The following is a 5,855-nucleotide window of genomic DNA, read 5'->3' on the forward strand; positions in this document are numbered from 1 at the left end:
TACATATATAATAATTCTTTTAATATTCCAATTACAGATAATGCAAATTTCATTGAATGTGTTAGAATTTGGTTAACTTAAAACATTGTTCTGGTCTTATTATCTCAGAAAACTCAAGAATGCAATAAAGATAGTAAAAAATGATGACTTTTTCCTTCTTCTTTTATAGATTCTTTGGCTATTCTGATAAATGATGTAAGACAGAAAAATGAAAGAAAAACACATTTAATTTAATTTTGTACATATAAGAGGCTCAAGGACAGTCAAGTTTATTTGCCATCCTCAGCTAAGGAGAAGGGGGCAGGGCCTGGGGCTTCAAAGGCAAGTCCATTGGCAGCAAAATAAAAATGTTTTTCCTGCTCTCTTCAGGTTATCCCAATGTCACCTACCATGAGCAACAAAGTCTCCGGAGACACCTTCTAGGAGGCAGTGCAGAAGGTCATGCAGGGGAACCAGCGTGGGAACTGGAAGCTTCTGGAGACAGTGGAGCTTCAGGTCAATCTGAACTATGACCCTCAGAAGGACAAAAGCTTTTGGGACATGCCAAGCTTAAGTCCTCTCCATGCCCCAGTTCCCTGTGTTCTGGGGGATCAGCACCACTGTGACGAGGCCAAGGTTGTGGATTTCCCCCACATGGACATGGGTAGACACTGAAGAAACTCAACAAGAGTAAGAAACTGGTCAAGAAGGTGGCCAAGAAGTATGATGCCTTTTTTGTTTCAGAGTCACTGAACAAACAGATCCCGCATATCCTCGGTGGAGGCCTGAATAAGTCTGGCGAGTCTCCTTCCTTGCTGACCCACAACGAGAACGTGGTGGCCAAAGCTGATGAAGTGAAGTCCATCATCAAGCTCTAGATAAAGAAGCTGCTGTGTCTGGCAGTAGCTCTTGGCCACGCAAAGATGACAGATGATGTATAAAACATCCACTTAGCTTTCAAATTCTTGGTGCCACTGCTCAAGAAAAATTGGCAGAAGGTCTGGGTTTTGAACATTAAGAGCACCGCGGGGAAAAAGCCCAGTGCCTATCCTAAGGTACAAGCTTAATAAACCATACTCCCACCATTTATAAAAAACAAAAACAAAAAAACATGATTTTCCTGCCGTGTAGACATAATGGGACACAGAGAAAGCTTTGAACAAAGATGTGTTGCTAAATTCTACCCAGACTATCAAAACCAGCTTATGATCTTTGTAGTTATCTCTGGTGATTACTCTCTTCTTGGTATAGACCCTCCCTCTAAATTCTTGTAGGCAGTTAAGCGAGAGGTAAAAAAAAAAACTTCCAGACTCTTTAGTCTCTTAAAACGAATCAGCCCAAAATAATGCTCATAACAAAGAGACACATTTGGGGTGGCAGATTTTGCTCCCCTACAAGATCCATATGGTCCTAAATTTGCATATGTCTTACAGTTCCTATTTTATTAAGATATTATAAAATTTCTAACAAATTAAAAGCATCAAATAATGCAAACACTTTGAAAAAGAATCACTAATCATGTCTCAAAACTAAAATTAAAATTTTACTAGATAGATTTTCGTGTTAATACTAATCCAGCAAAGAAATCTCTATTACAGAAAAATGTTACATAAAGCCACAGAGATAACAATAAATAAATACAGTTGCTACTGCTGCCTAGGAGAGACATTCAGCACCTCTGCACTGGTAAAGCTCCCCTGTGGGAACTTCCCTGGTGGTCCAGTGGTTAAGAATCAATGTTGCAATGCAGGGGATAAGGGTGTGATTTCCCCCTAAGTGAACTAAGATCCCACATGCCATGGACCTAAGCCCACATGTCACACCTAGAGACTATGTGAGCCACAATGAAAGAAACTGCATGAAGCAAAGACGATCCCTCATGCAGTCAAAAATAAATAAATAAATAGCCATTAAAAAGAAGACATACTGTTTATTTAAGAGCAGTATTTATTCTGATTGGCCTGTGCTTTTTCTTAAATAGTTGTTAGATATTTTGAATATCTTTGCTGATTTTGGCAAACTGTTACCATGAAATGGTAGAGACATGTTAATTTGCATTTTATGTTGAATTTCAATCTGTTGGCTGCTATTTCCTGCTAGTTCAAGAAGTTAGGCACTGGGTCTGTGAGTGGCTTTATACTGTGATCAACTAGGGGGACAATCCTCTTTACCATATAAGGAGAATTTATACTTGAGTCAAGACAGGAATGTTCATGAAGGCATTCCATGTTTCATGAGGTAGAAGCAATTGAGCTATCTCAGGTCCAAAAGAAGGCATAAGTTAAATCATTGTGTTTGGAAGGTTAGAAACGGAAAGCAGAGTTCTTTCTCCTCCACATAAAGTTCCAGCATCAGCAGAGCTCATCCAAGTTTTCTTCAAGAAGCTTACACATCTCCCTAAATTTAGCCTATGAAATTACCTATCCCTATAAAAACTGACAACTCCCACACCCTGGTGTCCCCTGCCTTCTAAGATGGCCCAGACTCTGTCTCTGGAGATAGAATTAACCTTCTTTTGCTTTACTATGGCCTGTTCTTGAATCCTTTCCTGCGTGAAGCCAAGAACCTACATTCAGCAGCTGTTCCAGGGACTTTCCTAAGACCTGGAATGTGACCATTCCCTCAGAGTCCACTTTTTTCCCTGTAACACCAGCCCCAAGTACTTCTCATCTTATTTTGAAATAGGGACATTGAACATGTAATTGGTTTAGAAATAAGGTGGGCTCTTAATCCAATATGATAAATGTTTTATAAGGAGATGATGATATGAAGACAGAGAAACCCTGGGAGAATGTTTAAAGGCAGAGATTGGAGTTATGCACCTGCAGTAAGGAACACCAATGATTGCTGGCAAAGCAACAGAAGCCAGAAGAGTCTGCAGATTTCAGAGGGAGCATGGCCCTGCTGATACCAGAGTTTCAGGCTTCTAGGCTTCAAAACTGACAGAACACTTTTACATTGCTTGAGCCTCTTAGTTTGTGGAATTTCATCATGGCAGCCCTAAGAAACTATTATTTCTGGCTAAGGAAATGTTCACCTAATTAAAACTAATGTTAAACTATTATATTTTATGCCAGTTACATTCCTAGGAAGATTGCTTTTTATGTTGATTCTTCTTCCACAATAATAAAAGCACAAGAGTAGAATATAGAATCCATGTCTTCCTTTTTCTATGATGTCTGTATTTAGTTCAGTCTTTAAAATGCCCAAATTCATGTTCTTACACAAAAAGATTTCAGACAAAACCCCCACAGTCCTCTTGAAAATGTTTCAGGTCGTGACATGCTTTATCAAGAAGCCAAGTCTCCTACAGTACTTCTTAGACAAAGACAGATAGTCATATCTGAAATGGTCTACTTATAAATTATTTCTGTTAACAAAGATGAATGCAGTTTATTCCTTTATTTTTCTATAAAATTGCCTATTACCTAGTAGGCCTTTATTAAATATTTCTTGACTATGTGATTATATTAAAATATGAATGGATGTAAAACAAAAAATAACTGTGGTGAGTAGCAATGAAATTGTACTTAAGATTTGCTTTATAAAGTTTATTTGCTTTATAAACTACAGAAGGAAAAATTCAGACAGAGGCATTATCTGTTTTTAAGGTAATAGCATATTGCTTGGGATATAGAAAGGAGCTATTATTATCATTTTTCTTTTTGCCTCTTATTTTGTCATTGTAGTTATGTAAACAAATATGCTTGGAGAGGGAAACAGTGATCATCTTCAAATGTTCTAGTACTTTTCCGTCACGAATGAGTACAGATTTGGAAATGTCAAACATTAAATCACTAATAGAATCACCCTTAATTAGGAAACAGGAAATTTCCCTCTAGATTTGACTCACAATTATAATCACAAAATAGTTTGACCCAGAAGCACTTAAGAAGTGCCACACAGTGAAAGGATTATGCTAATTTGGATTATATATGGATGTAACTCTGGGAAAGCTATGTATAGTGAGGGTTCTGTTGCTGAATTATAAGTTGTTGGGTGCCTAGGCTCTGCAGAAATTGAAAGATTTTCTATTTAAAGGTAGGCAGCTAAAATGATTTCATGCAAGTTTTAAGGAAATTATGAATGTTAGAATGTATTGTTCTCTATTATATTAGAACATGTATTCAAAATTTCAAGAAATCAGCTTCCATTGTTTTATGAACAGTCCCAGAGATCATTTCTCTGGCATTCAAATAAATTGATGAGATTTATCCTTTTTAATTCAGTCAAAATATATTTAGACTTGGTAGAGGGGGCAACAACATAAAGGGTTTAAAAGAATATTTATATAACCTTACATTCCTCTCAAACTATAATTCTGTTCCTCTTTATTTTTAAACTTTGAGGCATTTCTCACAGTTTCTGATAAACCAAATTTCTTCCTTCATGCTTTTGAGTATAGGTATATATTTTACATACCATCAAGAGATGGGAATTCTTTATAATTCTCAAATAGATGGGAATACCCTACCACTTGACCTGCCTCCGGGAAAATCTATATGCAGGTCAAGAGGCAACAATTAGAACTGGACATGGAACAACAGACTGGTTCCAAATAGGGAAAGGAGTACATCAAGGCTGTATATTGTCACCCTACTTATTTAACTTATATGCAGAGTACATCATGAGAAACGCTGTGCTGGAGGAAGCACAAGCTGGAATCAAGACTGCCAGGAGAAATATCAATAACCTCAGATATGCAGATGACACCACCCTTATGGCAGAAAGTGAAAAAGAACTAAAGAGCTTCTTGATGAAAGTGAAAGAGGAGAGTGAAAAAGTTGGCTTAAAGCTCAACATTCAGAAAACTAAGATCATGGCATTCGGTCCCATCACTTCATGGCAAATAGATGGGGAAATAATGGAAACTCTGAGAGATTTTATTTTCTTGGGCTCCAAAATCATGGTAGATGGTGACTGCAGCCATGAAATTAAAAGATGCTTGCTCCTTGGAAGAAAAGCTGTGACCAACCTAGACAGCATATTAAAAAGAAGAGACAAGAGTTTGCGGACAAAGGTCTGTCTAGTCGAAGCTATGGTAGTAGCTTTGACTACTACTACTACTACCACTATTTTTCCAGTAATCATGTATGGGTGTGAGAGTTGGACCATAAAGAATGCTGAGCGTGGAAGAACTGATGTTTTTGAACTGTGGTATTAGAGAAGACTCTTGAGAGTCCCTTGGACTGCAAGGAGATCAAGGCAGTCACTCCTAAAGGAAATCATTCCTGAATATTCATTGAAAGGATTGATGTTGAGGCTGAAACTCCAATACTTTGGCCACCTGATGCAAAGAACTGACTCATTGGAAAAGACCCTGATGCTGGGAAAGATTGAAGGTGGGAGGAGAAGGGGATGACAGAGGATGAGATGGTTGGATGGCATCACCGACTCGATGGACATGAATTTGAGTAAGCTCTGGGAGATGGTGATGAACAGGGAAACCTGGCGTGTTGCAGTCCATGGGGTTACAAAGAGTTGGACATGGCTGAACAACTGAACTGAACTATTTTGCATGTGTATTATTCCTTAATATCATTTCCTAGATGTATTGGACTTGATGCACAAAGGAGAGAGAATGGATACTCGGTTGTCATTTTAGAAATAATAATCTCTAAAATGTTCTTTTCCAGGATTTTGTAAATGTCATAAAATATGACTGCTTGGACTTGGATCATTATGTGTTAAAACCAGTTTTAATCTGATTTTATCCTGATCCTTCATTTCAGAGGCATCTTGTCACCAGTTCCATATCTTGGTATTTTAACACACACTCAAGTTGACTCACCAGAGGTGTGTCTTGAAGTACAAAATGTTGTCTGAATTTCATACAGCACTAACGTCCATGGAGAAGTCACAATTAAAAAGAATTT

General features: G+C 37.8%; 1 pseudogene; it reads left to right on the forward strand.

Moving 5' to 3' along the window:
• The first annotated feature begins 390 nt into the window (after nucleotides 1-390).
• LOC145518954 (large ribosomal subunit protein uL1 pseudogene) lies at nucleotides 391-1,046 on the forward strand (annotated as a pseudogene).
• Nucleotides 1,047-5,855: the final 4,809 nt, after the last annotated feature.

This window comes from Giraffa tippelskirchi, chromosome 8 (assembly GCF_054371585.1).
Source record: "Giraffa tippelskirchi isolate mGirTip1 chromosome 8, T2T-mGirTip1v1.2.pri, whole genome shotgun sequence".
NCBI classification, from domain to species: Eukaryota; Metazoa; Chordata; class Mammalia; order Artiodactyla; family Giraffidae; genus Giraffa; species Giraffa tippelskirchi.